At 37.7% G+C, this 25,853-nt stretch overlaps 2 non-coding genes across 2 annotated transcripts; both read right to left on the bottom strand.

The window, feature by feature from the left end:
• Positions 1-6,188: 6,188 nt before the first annotated feature.
• On the bottom strand, positions 6,189-6,296 carry LOC112714147 (small nucleolar RNA R71). The gene has a single exon (XR_003159102.1). It is a non-coding gene; the product is annotated as a small nucleolar RNA R71 (small nucleolar RNA).
• Positions 6,297-14,531: 8,235 nt separating this feature from the next.
• On the bottom strand, positions 14,532-14,639 carry LOC112713957 (small nucleolar RNA R71). The gene has a single exon (XR_003158916.1). It is a non-coding gene; the product is annotated as a small nucleolar RNA R71 (small nucleolar RNA).
• Positions 14,640-25,853: the final 11,214 nt, after the last annotated feature.

Below are 25,853 nucleotides of genomic sequence, written 5' to 3'. Positions count from 1 at the left end.
AATCCTACTCACAACATTCATTTAAACTGCCCTTAAAAACAGAAGTCCTTAATAAGTTTGTGATAAGAAAATTAGACATGTACAAATACATGTACATAAAAAAAAGAATAAAATACCTAATCAAAGTTATTATTTAAAGATTCACTTCATTTACAATAGTGATAAAACACCTATCAATACAGTTATGCAAGCTTATATATCCATCATATGAATAGCCACCATAACGTATATATTTTCATTTGGGAAGAAGAGACTCCACTCAAGTCCTCTACCTAGTGTAAAGTGGGAGAATTTGAGCAAAGTAGAAAAAAGAATTAGCAAAACGACATTCAGATAGAAACAATAACTTTAAAAATGAAACAAATTTAGATTAAAGAGAAAAATGGTTTGCTTTAACTAAAATTAGTGAATACATTTCCATCAGATCACTGAATTAAGCAAACTAAAATGGTTTGCTTTAACAGTAAAGAATTTATTTTACAGAAAATTATTATCCCATACATGCCTAATATTAGTAATAAATATTCTCTTAGATATCTCAAGACATAAACTAAAATTAGTAATATTTCACTGATTCAAATTCCATTACTACTCATGTCAAATCAAGCATTAAGTTAAATAAAATTCATCCAACATTAAACAGAAACATCAATTAAGTCTTTAGTATGCTCGTCACAAATATTTTTTAGTCATCAACTAAAAAAATCAAACAATTAAATAGCTTCATAACATGAAAACTTAAACACAAAATATGCTATCAAGTTATTTTTCATATTGTTTTCCTAATAAGTTCAACTCAACAAAGCCAAAAGACAATGAGTAAGATCAATTTCACAAGGTACATCCAAAAGAAAACTGATTTAGAAAAATAACAAACTAAAATAACCAAAAAAATACTGTTACATCAGGATACCTAAACAAACTATCCATACAACAAATAACCACCTGCCATGACATTAAGACTCTAACCACAAATAATCACAGAGTTGTAACCTCTAAATTATCTCATCACTACTCACCCACCCTTTGCCAGCAAACTTCGTGTCCATTTCCATTATACATTCAAACAATGATGACATGAGATAATAATAATAATAATAATAATAATAATAATAATAATAATAATAATAATAATAATAATAATGCACGAGACCCACTTGAGTTATTTTATATCCTAATTTACCATTAATCAAAATTTGTACCAATTTCTAGAAATGGCCTGAATTTTTTTCTCAAAGATGAAGCCTTTTTTCAGATCATCACAAAGTTCCCACACAATCCTAGTATATATAAGTTTGAAAACTCAATTATTCCAAAATGCATGGATACAAAGATCACAAAAATAACAAATTAAAAGGCACACATGAGAATTGAGAATTCAAAGTCAGGGAATTGTTAAACAGGAGCAGGAAATAATCCAAAACCAATATTTTCAGCTTTTCATTTTGAAAGTAGATTGTTAGGAACTTGGGTATTATAGGGTGTTTAAAGTCCCACATCAGGTAGTATGGGATGCTTGATGTTGTATATAAGGAGAGTGGTTCTTCCCCCTTATCAGCTAGCTTTTAAGGTGTGGTTTTTCACTTTCCTTAGATACTTAACACAAATACTTATTTTTGTGTATTCCTACCCACCTTGAAAAATTCTAAAGTTTTCACTCATAGTGCCTTCAAATATGGTTTAATAGAAGAGTTGATTAGATGAAAATTGAAATCATAGCAACACATAGTGAGAATGTCTATACCTGAACTACAATCCCAAGAAATCCATAATTTCACCATATGACCCAGACACAATTTGAGTTTCAATTTTCAAATGCTTGAGATCTGTCTCCTAAACTTTATACTCAACTGATCAGGTTCTCGTTTTATACTTGCTGCTTCGTCCTATCCAATAGAAAATACTGATGGTTTACTGGACATTGCCCTCTTCTAAAAGAAGTGATCAGACAAGACTTCAATTAATAAAAGTAGTAGAATTGACTATAGTAGTCATTTATATACATAGTTAAGTGCCACGTTTACCTTAATCTTTATGACCTCTTTTTTTGAAAAAAGAAATAGTAGATTACTCACCAATTTTCATACAAAGTATTTAAAAATAAATAGTTCAAATGATGCAGCCTTGAGAGTGAGTTCTAAAATAGCACCTTAATCTTTAGCAGGATGTTTGTAGAGGTTAAAGCGCTTCACATACTGCAATGATTTTTCAAATATCCTAAAACTATTGATGAGCGGATATTTTATACGCTTTTGGTATTGTTTTCATATAGTTTTTAGTATATTTTGTTTAAGTTTTATTATATTTTCATAGGTTTTAGTGTAAAATTCACATTTTTGGATTCTACTATGAGTTTGTGTATTTTTGTACAATTTCAGGTATTTTTTTGATGAAATTGAGGAGCTGGAACAAAAGTCTGATTCAGAGACAGAGAAAGCACTGCAGATGCTGTCAGGATCTGACCTCCGTTTAGTCGAAAGAGATGTTCTGGATCTACAGAAGTACAAATGGAGTGTTCTCAACGGCTATGGAGAGCTAACATTGATGAGAGGATAATTTGTACGCTTTTTGGCATTGTTTTTAGTATGTTTTTGGTATGATATAGTTAGTTTTTAGTATATTTTTATTAGTTTTTAGTTAAAATCCACTTTTCTGGACTTTACTATGAGTTTGTGTGTTTTTCTGTGATTTCAGGTATTTTCTGGCTGAAATTGAGGGACCTGAGCAAAAATCTGATTCAGAGACTAAAAAGGACTGCAGATGCTGTTGGATTCTGACCTCCCTGCACTCGAAGTAGATTTTCTGGAGCTACAGAAGCCCAATTGGCGCGCTCTCAACGGCGTTGGAAAGTAGACATCCTGGGCTTTCCAACAATATATGATAGTCCATACTTTGCCCAAGATTTGATGGCCCAAACCAGCGTTCAAAGTCACCCTCAGAAATCCCAGCGTTAAACGCTGGAACTGGCACCCAAATGGGAGTTAAACGCCCAAACTGGCACTAAAGCTAGCGTTTAACACCAAGAAGAGTCTCTACACGAAAATACTTCATTGTTCAGCCCAAGCACACACCAAGTGGGCCCGGAAGAGGATTTTTATGTCATTTACTCATTTCTGTAAACCTTAGGCTACTAGTTTTCTATAAGTAGGACCTTTTACTATTGTATTTTGATCTAAGACTTTGGTAGCTATCTTCATTTTTATGCTATCTTAGATCATTGGAAGGCTGGCCATTCGGCCATGCGTAGACCTTGTTCTTATGTATTTTCAACGGTGGAGCTTCTATACACCATAGATTAAGGTGTGGAGCTCTGCTGTACCTCGAGTATTAATGCAATTACTATTGTTCTTCTATTCAATTCCGCTTGTTCTTTGTCCAAGATATCACTTGTTCTTCAACTTGATGAATGTGACGATCCATGACACTCATCATCATTCTCACCCATGAACAAGGTGACTGACAACCACTTTTGTTCTACAAGCAACCGAGGCTCTAGTGAATATCTCTTGGATTCTTTAATCGGAATCTTTGTGGTATAGGCGAGAACTGATGGCGGCATTCAAGAGAATCCGGAAGGTCTAACCTTGTCTGTGGTATTCTGAGTAGGATTTAATGATTGAATGACTGTGACGTGCTTCAAACTCCTAGCAGGCGGGGCGTTAGTGACAGACGCAAAAGAATCGATGGATTCTATTCCGGCCTGACCGAGAACCGACAGCTGATTACCCCATGCTGTGACAGAGCATAGGCAAACGTTTTCACTGAGAGGATGGGAGGTAGCCATTGACAACGGTGAAACCCTACATAGGCTTGCCATGGAAAGGAGTAAGAAGGATTGGATGAAGACAGTAGGAAAGCAGAGAGACGGAAGGGAAGGCATCTTCATGCGCTTATCTGAAGTTCCTACCAATGAATTACATAAGTACCTCTATCTTTATCTTATTGTTTATTTTCGTTCATCACCATATCCATTTGAGTTTGCCTGACTAAGATTTACAAGATGACCATAGCTTGCTTCATACTAACAATCTCCGTGGGATCGACCCTTACTCGCGTAAGGTTTATTACTTGGACGACCCAGTGCACTTGCTGGTTAGTTGTGCGAAGTTGTGTAATGCCATGGTACTGAGCTACCAAGTTTTTGGCGCCGTTGCCGGGGATTGTTAAGTTTGGACAACTGACGATTCATCTTGTTGCTTAGATTAGGTATTTTTTTTTTCTTCAGAGTTCTTAAGAATGAATTCTAGTGTTTCAAGGTGATGTTCTTATCATCACCAAAGCTGATTGATCTTCATCAATTTAGCTCTTGAATGCAATGTTCTGCTGAAGCTTGGCTGACCATGTCTAATTCCTTTAGACTGAAGTTTTAGACTAACATTGCATGATTCCTGGAATTCTCATTAAGAACTTTGATACCTTTTTCCACTTAATTTTCGAAAAACACAAAAAAATCAAAAATTTCATAAAATCCAAAAATTTCTTGTTTGAGTCTAGTGTCTCATCTTAAGTTTGGTGTCAATTGCATGCATTCATTCATGTGTCTTAAGGATTTTCAAGTAGTTCTTGATGATTTCTTACTCTAATCTTTGAATTCTCTTGACTTGAGTATTTGTGTGTCTCATATGCATTCTCATTAGTGTCAGTAGTATACAAACTGCTAAGTTTGGTGTCTTGCATGCATTGTTATTTGATTCTTGTTGCATTTTGACTTTTCCTTATTATTAAAAATCCAAAAATATTTTAATTTGTGTCTTCTCAAGTCAATTATACATAAAGAATTGAAGATTCAGAACATACAGCAGAGGAATTATACAGAAAAAGTTGGGCGTTCAAAACGCCCAGTGAAGAAGGACAGACTGGCGTTTAAACGCCAGCCAGGGTACCTGGTTGGGCGTTTAACGCCCAAAAAGGTATAGTTTTGGGCATTAAACGCCAGAATGTGCACCATTCTGGGCGTTTAACGCCAGGATGGCTACAGGGGGAAGATTTTGTTTTCAAATCAAATTTTTTTAAGTTTTCAAAATCTTTTCAAAATCAAATCTTTTTCAAATCAATTTTTCAATCAAAATCTTTTTCAAAATCAATTTCTTTCCTTTTTCAAAGATACTTACTATCAATTAATGATTTGATTCAACATCTCAAGTATGTTGCCTTTTCTGTTGAGAAAGGTTTAATGTCTGAATCATATCTTTTCTTGTTAGCCAAGTTTTTAATTTTCAAAATCAAATCTTTTTAAAATGTTTCTTAAATCATATCTTCTCAATCACATCTTTTTAAAACTAATCAAATCTTCTTAACCACATCTTTTTCAAAATGGTTTTCAATCAAATCTTTTTGATTTCTAATTTCCAAATCTTTTTCAAAAATCACTTTATTTCTCTCCCACTTTCATTTTCGAAAATTAAGTAATGTTTTTCAAAAATGTTTTCAAAATTTTTACTTAATTTTCGAAAATCACTTCCCTTCTTCTCACATCCTTCTATTTATGGACTAACACTATTCCTTAATGCAAAATTCGAACTCCACCTCCTTTGATAAGTTCGAATTTTCTACTTCTGTCTTCTACTCTTCTTTTCCTCTGACACTTCAAGGAATCTCTATACTGTGACATAGAGGATTCCACATTTTCTTGTTCTCTTCTCTCTCATATGAGCAGGAGCAAAGACAAAGGCATTCTTGTTGAGGCTGATCCTGAACCTGAAAGGACCTTGAAGAGAAAGCTAAGAGAAGCCAAAGCACAACTCTCTTTAGAGGACCTGACCGAATTCTTCAAGGAAGAAGAACACATGGCAGCCGAAAACAACAATGCCAACAATGCAAGGAAGGTGCTGGGTGACTTTACTGCACCTACTCCCGATTTCTATGGGAGAAGCATCTCTATCCCTGCCATTGGAGCAAACAACTTTGAGCTTAAGCCTCAATTAGTTTCTCAAATGCAACAGAATTGCAAGTTTCATGGACTTCCGCTGGAAGATCCTCATCAGTTTTTGGCTGAGTTCTTGCAAATCTGTGACATTGTCAAGACTAATGGGGTTGACCCTGAGGTCTACAGACTTATGCTATTCCCTTTTGCTGTAAGAGACAGAGCTAGAACATGGTTGGACTCTCAACCAAAAGAAAGCCTGGACTCTTGGGAAAAGCTAGTCAATGCCTTCTTGGCAAAGTTCTTTCCACCTCAAAAATTGAGTAAGCTTAGAGTGAAAGTCCAAACCTTCAGACAGAAGGAAGGAGAATCCCTCTATGAAGCTTGGGAAAGATACAAACAATTAATCAGAAAGTGTCCTTCTGATATGCTTTCTGAATGGAGCATCATAGGTATTTTCTATGATGGTCTCTCTGAACTATCCAAGATGTCTTTGGATAGCTCTGCTGGAGGCTCTCTTCATCTGAAGAAGACGCCTACTGAAGCTCAAGAACTGATTGAAATAGTTGCAAATAACCAATTCATGTACACTTCTGAAAGAAATCCTGTGAACAATGGGACTAGTCAGAAGAAAGGAATTTTTGAGATTGACACTCTGAATGCCATATTGGCTCAGAACAAAATATTGACTCAACAAGTCAATATAATTTCTCAAAGTCTGTCTGGAATGCAAAATGCACCAAGCAGTACTAAGGAAGCTTCATCTGAGGAAGAAGCTTCTGATCCTGAGAATCCTTCAATGGAAGATGTGAATTACATGGGAGAATCCTATGGAAACACCTATAATCCTTCATGGAGAAATCATCCAAATTTCTCATGGAAGGATCAACAGAGACCCCAACAAGGTTTCAACAATAATAATGGTGGAAGAAACAGGTTTAGCAATAGCAAGCCTTTTCCATCATCTTCTCAGCAACAGACAGAGAGTTCTAAGCAGAATAACTCTGACTTAGCAACCATGGTCTCTGATCTGATCAAGACCACACAAAGTTTCATGACTGAAACAAGGTCCTCCATTAGAAATTTGGAAGGACAAGTGGGTCAGCTGAGCAAGAAAATTACTGAGCTCCCTCCTAGTACTCTTCTAAGCAATACAGAAGAAAATCCAAAAGGAGAGTGCAAGGCCATCAACATGGCCAAATTTTGGGAGGAAGAAGAGGTAGTGAACGCCACTGAGGAAGGCCTCACTGGGCGTCCACTGGCCTTCAATGAGTTCCCCAATGAGGAACCATGGGAATCTGAGGCTCAAAATGAGACCATAGAGATTCCATTGAACTTACTTCTGCCATTCATGAGCTCTGATGAGTATTCTTCCTCTGAAGAGGATGAGTATGTCATTGAAGAGCAAGTTGCTAAATACCTTGGAGCAATCATGAAGCTAAATGACAAGTTATTTGGAAATGAGACTTGGGAGGATGAACCCCCTTTGCTCACCAAAGAACTGGATGACTTGTCTAGGCAGAAACTGCCTCAAAAGAGACAGGATCCTGGAAAGTTTTCAATACCTTGTACTATAGGCACCATAACCTTCAAGAAGGCCTTGTGTGACTTAGGGTCAAGTGTAAACCTCATGCCTCTCTCTGTAATGGAGAAATTAGGGATCTCTGAGGTGCAAGCTGCAAAAATCTCACTAGAGATGGCAGACAATTCAAGAAAATAAGCCTATGGACTTGTAGAGGATGTTCTGGTAAAGGTTGAAGACCATTACATCCCTACCGATTTCATAGTCCTAGAGACTGGGAAGTGCATGGATGAGTCCATCATCCTTGGCAGACCCTTCCTAGCCACTGCAAAGGCTGTGATTGATGCTGATAGAGGAGAGTTGATCATTCAAGTGAATGAAGTATCCTTGGTGTCTAAGGCTCAAGGATATCCCTCTATCACCATAGAGAGGAAGCATGAAGAGCTTCCCTCAAAACAGAGCCAAACAGAGCCCCCACAGTCAAACTCTAAGTTTGGTGGTGGGAGGCCACAACGAAACTCTAAGTTTGGTGTTGAACCCCCACATTCAAACTCTAAGTTTGGTGTTGGGAGGTTCCAACATGGCTCTGAATATCTGTGAGGCTCCATGAGAGTCCTCTGTCAAGCTACTGACATTAAAGAAGCGCTTGTTGGGAGGCAACCCAATGTTTTATAATTAACTATTTTCTTTTGTTATTTTATCTTTTTTGTAGGTTGATGATCATGAGAAGTCACAAAATTAATGAAAAAAGCAAAAACAGAATGAAAAACAGGAAGAAAAACAGCACACCCTGGAGGATGCACCCACTGGCGTTTAAACGCCAGTGAGGTTAGCTGTTGGGCGTTTAACGCCCAGTCTGGCACCATTCTGGGCGTTTAACGCCAGAAAGGGGCACCAGACTGGCGTTAAACGCCAGAAAGGGGCAAGAAGCCGGCGTTAAACGCCAGAAATGGGCACCAGCCCGGCGTTTAACGCCAGAAATGGCACAAAACGTGATTTTGTTTGCCATTTGGTGCAGGGATGACTTTTCCTTGACACCTCAGGATCTGTGGACCCCACAGGATCCCCACCTACCCTACCACTCTCTCTCTCTTCTTCACCCATTAACCAATCACCTCAACACCTCTTCCCCAAAAACCCTTCACCTATCAAATCCCATCTTTCTCTTCACCACTCACATCCATCCTTCATAAAACCCCAACTACCTCACCATTCAAAATTCAAACCACTTTCCCACCCAAACCCACCCTCAAATGGCCGAACCCTACCCTTCCCCTTCTCCTATATAAACCCTCCTTCACTCCTTCATTTTCACACAACATACACACCACTTCTCCCCTTCTTGGCCGAAAACAAAAGCCATTCCCTTTCCCCTCATTTCTTCTTCTTCTACTCTCTTCTTTCTTCTTTTGCTCGAGGACGAGCAAACCTTTTAAGTTTGGTGTGGTAAAAGCATTGCTTTTTGTTTTTCCATAACCATTTATGGCATCCAAGGCCGGAGAAACCTCTAGAAAGAGGAAAGGGAAGGCAAAAGCTTCCACCTCCGAGTCATGGGAGATGGAAAGATTCATCTCAAGGGTGCATCAAGACCACTTCTATGAAGTTGTGGCCTTGAAGAAGGTGATTCCCGAGGTCCCTTTTTCACTCAAAAAGGGTGAATATCCGGAGATCCGACATGAGATCCAAAGAAGAGGTTGGGAAGTTCTTACCAACCCCATTCAACAAGTCAGAATCTTGATGGTTCAAGAGTTCTATGCCAATGCATGGATCACCAAGAACCATGACCAAAGTGTGAACCCGAATCCAAAGAATTATCTTACTATGGTTCGGGGGAAATACTTGGATTTTAGTCCGGAAAGTGTGAGGGTGGCGTTCAACTTGCCCATGATGCAAGGAGATGAACATCCTTACACTAGAAGGGTCAACTTTGATCAAAGGTTGGACCAAGTCCTCACAGTCATATGTGAAGAGGGCGCCCAATGGAAGAGAGTTTCAAGAGGGAAGCCGGTTCAATTGAGAAGGCATGACCTCAAACCCGTGGCTAGAGGATGGTTAGAGTTTATACAACGCTCAACCATTCCCACTAGCAACCGGTCCGAAGTTACCATAGACCGGGCTATCATGATCCATAGCATCATGATTGGAGAAGAAATAGAAGTTCATGAGGTTATAGCCCAAGAACTCTATAAGGTGGCGGACAAGTCCTCTACCTTGGCAAGGTTAGCCTTTCCTCATCTCATTTGTCACCTCTGTTATTCAGTGGGAGTTGACATAGAGGGAGACACCCCCATTGATGAGGACAAGCCCATCACTAAGAAGAGGATGGAGCACACAAGAGACCCCACTCATCATGAGATCCCTGAGATTCCTCAAGGGATGCACTTTCCTCCACAAAACTATTGGGAGCAATTAAACACCTCTCTAGGAGAATTGAGTTCCAACATGGGACAACTAAGGATGGAGCATCAAGAACACTCCATCATCCTCCATGAAATTAGAGAAGATCAAAGAATCATGAGGGAGGAGCAACAAAGACAAGGAAGAGACATTGAGGAGCTCAAGCACTCCATAGGATCTTCAAGAGGAAGAAAGAGCCGCCATCACTAAGGTGGACCCGTTTCTTGATTTCATTGTTCTTTATTTTCTGTTTTTCGAATTTTAGTGCTTATGTTTATCTATATTTGTGTCTTGTGATCATTAGTGTCTTAGTGTCTATGCCTTAAAGTTATGAATGTCTTATGAATCCATCACCTTTCTTGAATAAAAACGTGCTTAAATTGAAAAGGAAAGAATTGCATGAATTTTGAATTTTATAACAGTTTAATTATTTTGATGTGGTGGCAATATTTTTGTTTTCTGAATGTATGCTTAAACAGTGCATATGTATCTTGAATTTGTGGTTCATGAATGTTGGCTCTTGAAAGAATGATGAAAAAGGAGACATGTTACTGAGGATCTGAAAAATCATTAAAATGATTCTTGAAGCAAGAAAAAGCAATAAAAAAAATGAAAAAAAAAACGAAAAAAAAAGAGAAAGAAAAGAAAGAAAAATAAAGTTGTGATCCAAGGCAAATAAGAGTGTGCTTAAGAACCCTGGACACCTCTAGTTGGGGACTTTAGCAAAGCTGAGTCACAATCTGAAAAGGTTCACCCAATTATGTGTCTGTGGCATGTATGTATCCGGTGGTAATACTGGAAGACAGAGTGCTTTGGGCCACGGCCAAGACTCAATAAGTAGCTATGTTCAAGAATCATCATACTTTACTAGGAGAATCATTAACACTATCTGGATTCTAAGTTCCTAAAGAAGCCAATCATTCTGAATTTCAAAGGAGAGAGTGAGATGCCAAAACTATTCAGAGGCAAAAAGCTAAAAGCCCCGCTCATCTAATTAATACTGATCTTCATAGATGTTTTTGGAATTCATTGCATATTCTCTTCTTTTTATCTTATTTTATTTTCAGTTGCTTGAGGACAAGCAACAATTTAAGTTTGGTGTTGTGATGAGCGGATAATTTGTACGCTTTTTGGCATTGTTTTTAGTATGTTTTTGGTATGATATAGTTAGTTTTTAGTATATTTTTATTAGTTTTTAGTTAAAATTCACTTTTCTGGACTTTACTATGAGTTTGTGTGTTTTTCTGTGATTTCAGGTATTTTCTGGCTGAAATTGAGGGACCTGAGCAAAAATCTGATTCAGAGACTAAAAAGGACTGCAGATGCTGTTGGATTCTGACCTCCCTGCACTCGAAGTGGATTTTCTAGAGCTACAGAAGCCCAATTGGCGCGCTCTTAACGGCGTTGGAAAGTAGACATCCTGGGCTTTCCAACAATATATGATAGTCCATACTTTGCCCAAGATTTGATGGCCCAAACCGGCGTTCAAAGTCACCCTCAGAAATCCCAGCGTTAAACGTTGGAACTGGCACCCAAATGGGAGTTAAACGCCCAAACTGGCACTAAAGCTGGCGTTTAACTCCAAGAAGAGTCTCTACACGAAAATGCTTCATTGCTCAGCCCAAGCACACACCAAGTGGGCCCGGAAGAGGATTTTTATGTCATTTACTCATTTCTGTAAACCTTAGGCTACTAGTTTTCTATAAGTAGGACCTTTTACTATTGTATTTTGATCTAAGACTTTGGTAGCTATCTTCATTTTTATGCTATCTTAGATCATTGGGAGGCTGGCCATTCGGCCATGCCTAGACCTTGTTCTTATGTATTTTCAACGGTGGAGCTTCTACACACCATAGATTAAGGTGTGGAGCTCTGCTGTACCTCGAGTATTAATGCAATTACTATTGTTCTTCTATTCAATTCCGCTTGTTCTTTGTCCAAGATATCACTTGTTCTTCAACTTGATGAATGTGATGATCCGTGACACTCATCATCATTCTCACCCATGAACAAGGTGACTGACAACAACTTTTGTTCTACAAGCAACCGAGGCTCTAGTGAATATCTCTTGGATTCTTTAATCGGAATCTTTGTGGTATAGGCGAGAACTGATGGCGGCATTCAAGAGAATCCGGAAGGTCTAACCTTGTCTGTGGTATTCTGAGTAGGATTTAATGATTGAATGACTGTGACGTGCTTCAAACTCCTAGCAGGCGGGGCGTTAGTGACAGACGCAAAAGAATCGATGGATTCTATTCCGGCCTGACCGAGAACCGACAGCTGATTACCCCATGCTGTGACAGAGCATAGGCAAACGTTTTCACTGAGAGGATGGGAGGTAGCCATTGACAACGGTGAAACCCTACATAGGCTTGCCATGGAAAGGAGTAAGAAGGATTGGATGAAGACAGTAGGAAAGCAGAGAGACGGAAGGGAAGGCATCTTCATGCGCTTATCTGAAGTTCCTACCAATGAATTACATAAGTACCTCTATCTTTATCTTATTGTTTATTTTCGTTCATCACCATATCCATTTGAGTTTGCCTGACTAAGATTTACAAGATGACCATAGCTTGCTTCATACTAACAATCTCCGTGGGATCGACCCTTACTCGCGTAAGGTTTATTACTTGGACGACCCAGTGCACTTGCTGGTTAGTTGTGCGAAGTTGTGTAATGCCATGGTACTGAGCTACCAAGATTTTGGCGCCGTTGCCGGGGATTGTTAAGTTTGGACAACTAACGGTTCATCTTGTTGCTTAGATTAGGTATTTTTTTTTCTTCAGAGTTCTTAAGAATGAATTCTAGTGTTTCAAGGTGATGTTCTTATCATCACCAAAGCTGATTGATCTTCATCAATTTAGCTCTTGAATGCAATGTTCTGCTGAAGCTTGGCTGACCATGTCTAATTCCTTTAGACTGAAGTTTTAGACTAACATTGCATGATTCCTGGAATTCTCATTAAGAACTTTGATACCTTTTTCCACTTAATTTTCGAAAAATACAAAAAAATCAAAAAATTCATAAAATCCAAAAATTTCTTGTTTGAGTCTAGTGTCTCATCTTATGTTTGGTGTCAATTGCATGCATTCATTCATGTGTCTTAAGGATTTTCAAGTAGTTCTTGATGATTTCTTACTCTAATCTTTGAATTCTCTTGACTTGAGTATTTGTGTGTCTCATATGCATTCTCATTAGTGTCAGTAGTATACAAACTGCTAAGTTTGGTGTCTTGCATGCATTGTTATTTGATTCTTGTTGCATTTTGACTTTTCCTTATTATTAAAAATCCAAAAATATTTTAATTTGTGTCTTCTCAAGTCAATTATACATAAAGAATTGAAGATTCAGAACATACAGCAGAGGAATTATACAGAAAAAGCTGGGCGTTCAAAACGCCCAGTGAAGAAGGACAGACTGGCGTTTAAACGCCAGCCAGGGTACCTGGTTGGGCGTTTAACGCCCAAAAAGGTATAGTTTTGGGCATTAAACGCTAGAATGTGCACCATTCTGGGCGTTTAACGCCAGGATGGCTACAGGGGGAAGATTTTGTTTTCAAATCAAATTTTTTTAAGTTTTCAAAATCTTTTCAAAATCAAATCTTTTTCAAATCAATTTTTCAATCAAAATCTTTTTCAAAATCAATTTCTTTCCTTTTTCAAAGATACTTACTATTAATTAATGATTTGATTCAACATCTCAAGTATGTTGCCTTTTCTGTTGAGAAAGGTTTAATGTCTGAATCATATCTTTTCTTGTTAGCCAAGTTTTTAATTTTCAAAATCAAATCTTTTTAAAATGTTTCTTAAATCATATCTTCTCAATCACATCTTTTTAAAACTAATCAAATCTTCTTAACCACATCTTTTTCAAAATGGTTTTCAATCAAATCTTTTTGATTTCTAATTTCCAAATCTTTTTCAAAAATCACTTTATTTCTCTCCCACTTTCATTTTCGAAAATTAAGTAATGTTTTTCAAAAATGTTTTCAAAATTTTTACTTAATTTTCGAAAATCACTTCCCTTCTTCTCACATCCTTCTATTTATGGACTAACACTATTCCTTAATGCAAAATTCGAACTCCATCTCCTTTGATAAGTTCGAATTTTCTACTTCTGTCTTCTACTCTTCTTTTCCTCTGACACTTCAAGGAATCTCTATACTGTGACATAGATGATTCCACATTTTCTTGTTCTCTTCTCTCTCATATGAGCAGGAGCAAAGACAAAGGCATTCTTGTTGAGGCTGATCCTGAACCTGAAAGGACCTTGAAGAGAAAGCTAAGAGAAGCCAAAGCACAACTCTCTTTAGAGGACCTGACCGAATTTTTCAAGGAAGAAGAACACATGGCAGCCGAAAACAACAATGCCAACAATGCAAGGAAGGTGCTGGGTGACTTTACTGCACCTACTCCCGATTTCTATGGGAGAAGCATCTCTATCCCTGCCATTGGAGCAAACAACTTTGAGCTTAAGCCTCAATTAGTTTCTCTAATGCAACAGAATTACAAGTTTCATGGACTTCCGCTGGAAGATCCTCATCAGTTTTTGGCTGAGTTCTTGCAAATCTGTGACACTGTCAAGACTAATGGGGTTGACCCTGAGGTCTACAGACTTATGCTATTCCCTTTTGCTGTAAGAGACAGAGCTAGAACATGGTTGGACTCTCAACCAAAAGAAAGCCTGGACTCTTGGGAAAAGCTAGTCAATGCCTTCTTGGCAAAGTTCTTTCCACCTCAAAAATTGAGTAAGCTTAGAGTGGAAGTCCAAACCTTCAGACAGAAGGAAGGAGAATCCCTCTATGAAGCTTGGGAAAGATACAAACAATTAATCAGAAAGTGTCCTTCTGATATGCTTTCTGAATGGAGCATCATAGGTATTTTCTATGATGGTCTCTCTGAACTATCCAAGATGTCTTTGGATAGCTCTGCTGGAGGCTCTCTTCATCTGAAGAAGACGCCTACTGAAGCTCAAGAACTGATTGAAATAGTTGCAAATAACCAATTCATGTACACTTCTGAAAGAAATCCTGTGAACAATGGGACTAGTCAGAAGAAAGGAATTTTTGAGATTGACACTCTGAATGCTATATTGGCTCAGAACAAAATATTGACTCAACAAGTCAATATAATTTCTCAAAGTCTGTCTGGAATGCAAAATGCACCAAGCAATACTAAGGAAGCTTCATCTGAGGAAGAAGCTTCTGATCCTGAGAATCCTTCAATGGAAGATGTGAATTACATGGGAGAATCCTATGGAAACACCTATAATCCTTCATGGAGAAATCATCCAAATTTCTCATGGAAGGATCAACAGAGACCCCAACAAGGTTTCAACAATAATAATGGTGGAAGAAACAGGTTTAGCAATAGCAAGCCTTTTCCATCATCTTCTCAGCAACAGACAGAGAGTTCTAAGCAGAATAACTCTGACTTAGCAACCATGGTCTCTGATCTGATCAAGACCACACAAAGTTTCATGACTGAAACAAGGTCCTCCATTAGAAATTTGGAAGGACAAGTGGGTCAGCTGAGCAAGAAAATTACTGAGCTCCCTCCTAGTACTCTTCTAAGCAATACAGAAGAAAATCCAAAAGGAGAGTGCAAGGCCATCAACATGGCCGAATTTTGGGAGGAAGAATAGGTAGTGAACGCCACTGAGGAAGGCCTCACTGGGCATCCACTGGCCTTCAATGAGTTCCCCAATGAGGAACCATGGGAATCTGAGGCTCAAAATGAGACCATAGAGATTCCATTGAACTTACTTCTGCCATTCATGAGCTCTGATGAGTATTCTTCCTCTGAAGAGGATGAGTATGTCATTGAAGAGCAAGTTGCTAAATACCTTGGAGCAATCATGAAGCTAAATGACAAGTTATTTGGAAATGAGACTTGGGAGGATGAACCCCCTTTGCTCACCAAAGAACTGGATGACTTGTCTAGGCAGAAACTGCCTCAAAAGAGACAGGATCCTGGGAAGTTTTCAATACCTTGTACTATAGGCACCATAACCTTCAAGAAGGCCTTGTGTGACTTAGGGTCAAGTGTAAACCTCATGCCTCTCTCTGTAATGGAGAAATTAGGGATCTCTGAGGTGCAAGCTGCAAAAATCTCACTAGAGATGGCAGACAATTCAAGAAAATAAGCCTATGGACTTGTAGAGGATGTTCTGGTAAAGGTTGAAGACCATTACATCCCTACTGATTTCATAGTCCTAGAGACTGGGAAGTGCATGGATGAGTCCATCATCCTTGGCAGACCCTTCCTAGCCACTGCAAAGGCTGTGATTGATGCTGATAGAGGAGAGTTGATCATTCAAGTGAATGAAGTATCCTTGGTGTTTAAGGCTCAAGGATATCCCTCTATCACCATAGAGAGGAAGCATGAAGAGCTTCCCTCAAAACAGAGCCAAACAGAGCCCCCACAGTCAAACTCTAAGTTTGGTGTTGGGAGGTTCCAACATGGCTCTGAATATCTGTGAGGCTCCATGAGAGTCCTCTGTCAAGCTACTGACATTAAAGAAGCGCTTGTTGGGAGGCAACCCAATGTTTTATAATTAACTATTTTCTTTTGTTATTTTATCTTTTTTGTAGGTTGATGATCATGAGAAGTCACAAAATTAATGAAAAAAGCAAAAACAGAATGAAAAACAGGAAGAAAAACAGCACACCCTGGAGGATGCACCCATTGGCGTTTAAACGCCAGTGAGGTTAGCTGTTGGGCGTTTAACGCCCAGTCTGGCACCATTCTGGGCGTTTAACGCCAGAAAGGGGCACCAGACTGGCGTTAAACGCCAGAAAGGGGCAAGAAGCCGGCGTTAAACGCCAGAAATGGCACAAAACGTGATTTTGTTTGCCATTTGGTGCAGGGATGACTTTTCCTTGACACCTCAGGATCTGTGGACCCCACAGGATCCCCACCTACCCTACCACTCTCTCTCTCTTCTTCACCCATTCACCAATCACCTCAACACCTCTTCCCCAAAAAAACCCTTCACCTATCAAATCCCATCTTTCTCTTCACTACTCACACCCATCCTTCATAAAACCCCACCTACCTCACCATTCAAATTCAAACCACTTTCCCACCCAAACCCACCCTCAAATGGCCGAACCTTACCCTTCCCCTTCTCCTATATAAACCCTCCTTCACTCCTTCATTTTCACACAACATACACACCACTTCTCTCCCCTTTGGCCGAAAACAAAAGCCATTCCCTTTCCCCTCATTTCTTCTTCTTCTACTCTCTTCTTTCTTCTTTTGCTCGAGGACGAGCAAACCTTTTAAGTTTGGTATGGTAAAAGCATTGCTTTTTGTTTTTCCATAACCATTTATGGCATCCAAGGCCGGAGAAACCTCTAGAAAGAGGAAAGGGAAGGCAAAAGCTTCCACCTCCGAGTCATGGGAGATGGAAAGATTCATCTCAAGGGTGCATCAAGACCACTTCTATGAAGTTGTGGCCTTGAAGAAGGTGATTCCCGAGGTCCCTTTTTCACTCAAAAAGGGTGAATATCCGGAGATCCGACATGAGATCCAAAGAAGAGGTTGGGAAGTTCTTACCAACCCCATTCAACAAGTCGGAATCTTGATGGTTCAAGAGTTCTATGCCAATGCATGGATCACCAAGAACCATGACCAAAGTGTGAACCCGAATCCAAAGAATTATCTTACTATGGTTCGGGGGAAATACTTGGATTTTAGTCCGGAAAGTGTGAGGGTGGCGTTCAACTTGCCCATGATGCAAGGAGATGAACATCCTTACACTAGAAGGGTCAACTTTGATCAAAGGTTGGACCAAGTCCTCACAGTCATATGTGAAGAGGGCGCCCAATGGAAGAGAGTTTCAAGAGGGAAGCCGGTTCAATTGAGAAGGCATGACCTCAAACCCGTGGCTAGAGGATGGTTAGAGTTTATACAACGCTCAACCATTCCCACTAGCAACCGGTCCGAAGTTACCATAGACCGGGCTATCATGATCCATAGCATCATGATTGGAGAAGAAATAGAAGTTCATGAGGTTATAGCCCAAGAACTCTATAAGGTGGCGGACAAGTCCTCTACCTTGGCAAGGTTAGCCTTTCCTCATCTCATTTGTCACCTCTGTTATTCAGTGGGAGTTGACATAGAGGGAGACACCCCCATTGATGAGGACAAACCCATCACTAAGAAGAGGATGGAGCACACAAGAGACCCCACTCATCATGAGATCCCTGAGATTCCTCAAGGGATGCACTTTCCTCCACAAAACTATTGGGAGCAATTAAACACCTCTCTAGGAGAATTGAGTTCCAACATGGGACAACTAAGGATGGAGCATCAAGAACACTCCATCATCCTCCATGAAATTAGAGAAGATCAAAGAATCATGAGGGAGGAGCAACAAAGACAAGGAAGAGACATTGAGGAGCTCAAGCACTCCATAGGATCTTCAAGAGGAAGAAAGAGCCGCCATCACTAAGGTGGACCCGTTTCTTGATTTCATTGTTCTTTATTTTCTGTTTTTCGAATTTTAGTGCTTATGTTTATCTATATTTGTGTCTTGTGATCATTAGTGTCTTAGTGTCTATGCCTTAAAGTTATGAATGTCCTATGAATCCATCACCTTTCTTGAATAAAAACGTGCTTAAATTGAAAAGGAAAGAATTGCATGAATTTTGAATTTTATAACAGTTTAATTATTTTGATGTGGTGGCAATATTTTTGTTTTCTGAATGTATGCTTAAACAGTGCATATGTATCTTGAATTTGTGGTTCATGAATGTTGGCTCTTGAAAGAATGATGAAAAAGGAGACATGTTACTGAGGATCTGAAAAATCATTAAAATGATTCTTGAAGCAAGAAAAAGCAATAAAAAAAAAACGAAAAAAAACGAAAAAAAAAAGAGAAAGAAAAGAAAGAAAAATAAAGTTGTGATCCAAGGCAAATAAGAGTGTGCTTAAGAACCCTGGACACCTCTAGTTGGGGACTTTAGCAAAGCTGAGTCACAATCTGAAAAGGTTCACCCAATTATGTGTCTGTGGCATGTATGTATCCGGTGGTAATACTGGAAGACAGAGTGCTTTGGGCCACGGCCAAGACTCAATAAGTAGCTATGTTCAAGAATCATCATACTTTACTAGGAGAATCATTAACACTATCTGGATTCTAAGTTCCTAAAGAAGCCAATCATTCTGAATTTCAAAGGAGAGAGTGAGATGCCAAAACTATTCAGAGGCAAAAAGCTAAAAGCCCCGCTCATCTAATTAATACTGATCTTCATAGATGTTTTTGGAATTCATTGCATATTCTCTTCTTTTTATCTTATTTTATTTTCAGTTGCTTGAGGACAAGCAACAATTTAAGTTTGGTGTTGTGATGAGCGGATAATTTGTACGCTTTTTGGCATTGTTTTTAGTATGTTTTTGGTATGATATTGTTAGTTTTTAGTATATTTTTATTAGTTTTTAGTTAAAATTCACTTTTCTGGACTTTACTATGAGTTTGTGTGTTTTTCTGTGATTTCAGGTATTTTCTGGCTGAAATTGAGGGACCTGAGCAAAAATCTGATTCAGAGACTAAAAAGGACTGCAGATGCTGTTGGATTCTGACATCCCTGCACTCGAAGTGGATTTTCTGGAGCTACAGAAGCCCAATTGGCGCGCTCTCAACGGCGTTGGAAAGTAGACATCCTGGGCTTTCAAGCAATATATGATAGTCCATACTTTGCCCAAGATTTAATGCCCCAAACCGGCGTTCAAAGTCACCCTCAGAAATCCCAGCGTTAAACGCTGGAACTGGCACCCAAATGGGAGTTAAACGCCCAAACTGGCACTAAAGCTGGCGTTTAACTCCAAGAAGAGTCTCTACACGAAAATGCTTTATTGCTCAGCCCAAGCACACACCAAGTGGGCCCGGAAGAGGATTTTTATGTCATTTACTCATTTCTGTAAACCTTAGGCTACTAGTTTTCTATAAGTAGGACCTTTTACTATTGTTTTTTGATCTAAGACTTTGGTAGCTATCTTCATTTTTATGCTATCTTAGATCATTGGGAGGCTGGCCATTCGGCCATGCCTAGACCTTGTTCTTATGTATTTTCAACGGTGGAGCTTCTACACACCATAGATTAAGGTGTGGAGCTCTGCTGTACCTCGAGTATTAATGCAATTACTATTGTTCTTCTATTCAATTCCGCTTGTTCTTTGTCCAAGATATCACTTGTTCTTCAACTTGATGAATGTGATGATCCGTGACACTCATCATCATTCTCACCCATGAACAAGGTGACTGACAACCACTTTTGTTCTACAAGCAACCGAGGCTCTAGTGAATATCTCTTGGATTCTTTAATCGGAATCTTCGTGGTATAGGCGGGAACTGATGGCGGCATTCAAGAGAATCCGGAAGGTCTAACCTTGTCTGTGGTATTCTGAGTAGGATTTAATGATTGAATAACTGTGACGTGCTTCAAACTCCTAGCAGGCGGGGCGTTAGTGACAGACGCAAAAGAATCGATGGATTCTATTCCGGCCTGACCGAGAACCGACAGCTGATTACCCCATGCTGTGACAGAGCATAGGCAAACGTTTTCACTGAGAGGATGGGAGGTAGCCATTGACAACGGTGAAACCCTACATAGGCTTGCCATGGAAAGGAGTAAGAAGGATTGGATGAAGACAGTAGGAAAGCAGAGAGACGGAAGGGAATGCATCTTCATGCGCTTATCTGAAGTTCCTACCAATGAATTACATAAGTACCTCTATCTTTATCTTATTGTTTATTTTCGTTCATCACCATATCCATTTGAGTTTGCCTGACTAAGATTTACAAGATGACCATAGCTTGCTTCATACTAACAATCTCCGTGGGATCGACCCTTACTCGCGTAAGGTTTATTACTTGGACGACCCAGTGCACTTGCTGGTTAGTTGTGCGAAGTTATGTAATGCCATGGTACTGAGCTACCAAGTTTTTGGGGTTCATGACCGGGGATTATGAGAGTTGTGAAAAGTATTGTTCACAATTTCGCGCACCAAACATCCAGGGCTTTCTAAAAATATATAATAGTCCATACTTTGCTTCAGAATAGAAGTCCCAAATCTGGCATTTAATGCCAGCCATCTACCCCAGTCCAGCCATTCAACGCCCACAAGGGAGTAGCCAGCATTCCGACGCCCAAGAAGGACCCCCAAGTAGGCGTTCAATGCCAAGGAGCCACCGTAGCTCGTGGAGACACCCAAGGCTCAGCCCAAACACTCACCAAGTGGGCTCCAAAAGTGGATTTTCACACTAAAAAATTATTTTACCCTTTTTATGTAATCCTTAGTCATTAGTTTAGTATTTAAAGGAGAAGATCACCCTTGTTTAAGGATCTTCGATCTTCTTCTTGCTCCATTCGAATTTATCACTATTTTGTACAATATGAGTTTCTAAACCTCCTAGGTTGAGGGGAGAAGCTCTGCTGAGTTTTATGGATTAATAAAGTATTACTATTCTATCTCAATTCGTGTTTGATTCTCTATTCTAAGATGTATTTTCGTTCTTCATCCTTATGAATGTGTTGAACCGGCACAAGGTTATCTCATTCTACATGGGTTCAGAGTAAGTCTTTCATCGGATAATGATGAACCACTAGCTTGATCATACATCTTAGACGACTAATCCACGACTTCATTAGGGACTTCTCGAGACATCAGTTCAGTTGAGGCACAGGAAGATTAGAGTCTTTGTGGTAAAGGCTAGAACCACAAGATGCATCATTCTATGATCCGGAAGATTCGACCTTGTCTGTGGCGTTTTAAGTAGGATCATCAAGGAGAATGAAATGCAAGAGCTTCACCCTCAATTAGACTGGATCTGCACTAACCCTGAGGTTCAGCTCTGGAGGAGAATCGACGACCTCTCAATAAAGGCGTTGATCACATACAGCCGCCATAGAAGAAGTCATTCACAGGTAAAGAAGACAGTAAGACCGGAATTATCCAGAAGAACAAAGCATATCCAAGCCTTAACCATCTTCATATCATTGCATTCACCATCACTTGAGTAACGTTTTATTTATTTTCCTTTTATGCACTTCAAACAAACAAACAACTTTTCTATCCACCTGACTAAGATCTACAAGATAACCACAGTTTGTTTCAAATCACAATGCTTGTGGGATCGATCCTGACTTACCTCAGGTATTACTTGGATGACCCAGTGCACTTGTTGGTTTAGTTGTGCGAAGTTAAATTCTGCGCACCAACTATCAAAAAAGAAAACAGGAATCTGGTCTTTATCTTAATACCATGAATTCCATGACAGTCCAAAGACCCTAAAAAGGAACTATATAACTGATCTTTATGCTGAATCCACACATTAGCAACATAAAGGATTTCACTCTCTGAGCAACCTGATTCATGGGATCATCATAAATTTGTTGAAGCTGCTCATACTCAAGAATCAATGAAACTTCACCATTCATCAAGTACTTCGCCTTCAAAAACTCTACAGAAAAAAAACCTACTTTATTAGAGTGAAATTTATGTTATGATAAAATAAAAATAAAAATATATGAAAAGGTGTTGTTTTTGAGATATCTGAAAATATATACAAAAAAAGTATATTAACTTTATCTTGCAAAAGTCCAAAACTAATTTAAAGGTCCTATAAACTTAAAGAGTTATGAAAACTATTAAGGCAGTTAACAAATTAAAGACGTAGTGATATATCTGACCCATAATTCAAATATGCAAAAAGATTCTATCAGTATCACCCACCCTCCATTAATATAATTCCTAAGCTATTAATTTTTGTCAATCGTTTTTCAAATAAAATAATATAACACTCAACTTACTCTTCAAATGAACATAAATAAAATATACTATTAATAGTGATAGAAAAGATAAAGAATAAACACACACCTAAATGAAAAATTGGCTCTTTTTCCCCTAGAAACACAAACCAATATATCAATGAACCCTATCGGCTTATGCAATTTCTTTCTTCTCAATTGGTAGCTACACACTTCTTCAGAATTTTCTTGTTCTTCTTATTATCATGCTTTGCAAAAAACTCCTTGAACAAAACTTCACCATATAAAATATCAATAAAAAAAGAAAATTAGCAAGAAACTTATCAACAGAACGAAAAAATTAAATCCGAATATATCAGTAAAGAAACATATGAATTAATAAAAAAAGTCCAAATGCATAATTATAATGTCTACTATAATAAGAATAATAAGTTCAAATTACACTAACACATCACTACATCAGCCTTCCACCTAAAGTAACCACTAACCAATATAACCTATCCCTTAAAAAGATACTTATTAATACAAAAGCAAATAAACTAATCTTCAACTTCTCATGAGCTTCATTCATAAAATTTTCCATGCATTCCTTTATTTGGTAAGTATAACGGAAAGAAGAGAAATTAATTAAACTAATTATCATGTGTTTAGATAGAATGCTAAATTATAGAAAGTAGTAACAAAAGAGCAAGCATAATAACACTTTTTTAGATTAAAGAATGTTACTGCATTGTTACTTTTATATGATTGAATTCATATGCTCATCTTAAGATTTTAGAATACTGAATTACAGAATTATTCAAACAACACTTGTAGCTAGTATTCAAATTTAATCTAAATGAATAAAAATAAATCAATAAAGCAAATAGAAGGTAGTAGAAAGACTTACATCCAATACCTTGGACTTTAATTACTTTCGTTTTGCATTTCTAATAGATTCATCAAGGGACATTACCTCCTCATCATATCTGTTGAAATAAGATATTATTCATAAATAAAAAAGAAAGATTGAATCACTGAGAAAAAATCACACATCATTAATTAGCAACATTGTATCTCAAATCATGTATAAATTGCATTTTAAAAACTTGCAAAAGCAATAGAGTACAGTAAACAATAATTTGAATTTCCAATGTTAAATGAATATATTTGTACTTTATCATATGTGCAATTTGACGTCTCATTGTAAAGACAAAGAGAAGACTCCAGTAACAGAGCAAGATTGGCTAGAAGAAAGGAGCATTAAATATGAAAAAGAAAATCATTACAAATGCTATGCCAAAAGCCTTAGTAAAAGAATACCCGCAGCCATATTCACATATCAAATCATTAATCTCATCCATCAAAACAGATTCACCCAAACAATCCAAATAGAAATAGTTATAGTTTAGCTAGTCAATCTGCAAATTATATTATTTGTTGAACAAATATAACACACCATTTCAAGAAAACTAAGCTAAAAGATCAAATGATTCCACCAAGGTCATATAGTGATTCTCATATATGATGCCATTCCAACAGTGCTACTTATTCTTGATTCAAAAATAGGTTTTCAATAAAAGACAATTTCGTTAGTCATTTTGAGCTAGATATCCACATAGTGCATTAATAAGAATAGCTCATTATAAATTTTAGTGGGTTAAAAAATTAAATATTTGTGTATTGCAAGAAATTTAACATGAAAATGACCAGACAATTAACACAAACTCATTTGGTTCAGAAGTTATAGATAAATAAAACTTGAAAGATGACAAATTGATAATTGTATAACTAAACTACATATCACAAATTAGTAGTCACAATAATAAAATCTCATCATGATTTAAGTAACTTATTCTTAGTAAGACAGAGTTATGAAGCTCAAACAATGTCATAGTGAAAAAATGATGGGAGAAAGTAAACAATAAACCTGAGAAATTTCAGCAACATATTGTCTAGTTTAAGTCATGATTGATTTTGTGGTGTACACAAAGTCTTTTTTATCAAATATAATACACTAAATTTGTAAGAGATACAAAGAGAGAAGAAATGACTAATCTCTCTTGCTTCATTCATCAAGGCAATAAAAACTAAACAAAAGTAGATTATTTGAGTATGTTAATTTGTCATGAGAATAACAATAGCTATATGGCCAACAACAACATAAAAGTTGTTAACCCTACTCTTTTAATTTGGTCAGAGTGATTAAAATATCTAACATAGGAAATAAGAATGAATTGATAATGAGACATAAGTAATGATGGATTTAATGTGTCAAGAATGAGAATATGCTTTAAAAAAGATTATTTAAATTTTTTATTGCAACAGCAAACAAAATGCAACTTTAATGTCAGTATTTGATTTGATCACTTCTTGTTCAATGCGTTGATTTCTTGATTAATCAAATCATATATTAGATTTAGTTATGTAGATTCATCCTTGCTCCATCTTTACTACTCTTTGGCTGAGAGAATAAACTGCAACATCATTTGTGGTGTTTTATTCTTTTTTTTTTTTCATTTTGGGAGATTTTCTATGGTTCTTTGTTTCTAGCTTCGAGTATTTTGTGCAATTGGAAGCTTTGATCTTCGGGGTATGGAGAGTGTTGGTTCAGAAAAAATAAGAGGAATGAGAAGCAAATGGAGGGTAAGAACAAGATCAAGTGCAAAATGAAGACTGTGAATTGCAAGTTCTGGAGAAAACTTATGCTCGTAAGTGAAAGCTTTTTAGCCATTTTTAACAATTTTGTACTATCCCTTTTGATTTTTAGTTTTTTCCACAGTTTAGGTGGATTGGGAAGGCTCTATTTTGATCATTTTTTCTTGATTTACTACCATGCCTATTATTCCTTTGTTCAGTTTTAAGTCTTTCATGTATGATAAATATGTGGTGAAATGATTTAGGGCTTATTCTTATGGGAAAAAGGAGGAAAAGTGAATGGATCCACATGTTGTTTTTTTTCTCAAGGATATCAGCAGGTCAGGTTTCTCTTATATTAAAAAAAATTTCCTCTTCTACTTATGAAAATATTTCATTTTAATCCACTGTGAAATATTCTCACTATACTTTTGCAGATAGTGGTGTCAATTTCTTTGATGGGTATATTGATAGGATCTGCACAAAGGAGCACAGATCAACTTCGAAGTCCGCATAAACTGTAACACCCTACCACACAGAGCTTTACACCTAGGATGTAAAACAGAGGTGGCGAGGCTTTACGACCTCTAAAAATAAATATATATACATATATAATAATAATATTGAAAATGATACAATATATGAGGAGCCTTGAAGAATAGGTAAAACAAAATCACAAA

Source organism: Arachis hypogaea, chromosome 9 (assembly GCF_003086295.3).
Source record: "Arachis hypogaea cultivar Tifrunner chromosome 9, arahy.Tifrunner.gnm2.J5K5, whole genome shotgun sequence".
Lineage (NCBI taxonomy): Eukaryota > Viridiplantae > Streptophyta > Magnoliopsida > Fabales > Fabaceae > Arachis > Arachis hypogaea.
Note: the sequence above shows the minus strand (reverse complement) of the source record. Positions and strands in the feature narration are given on the sequence as shown.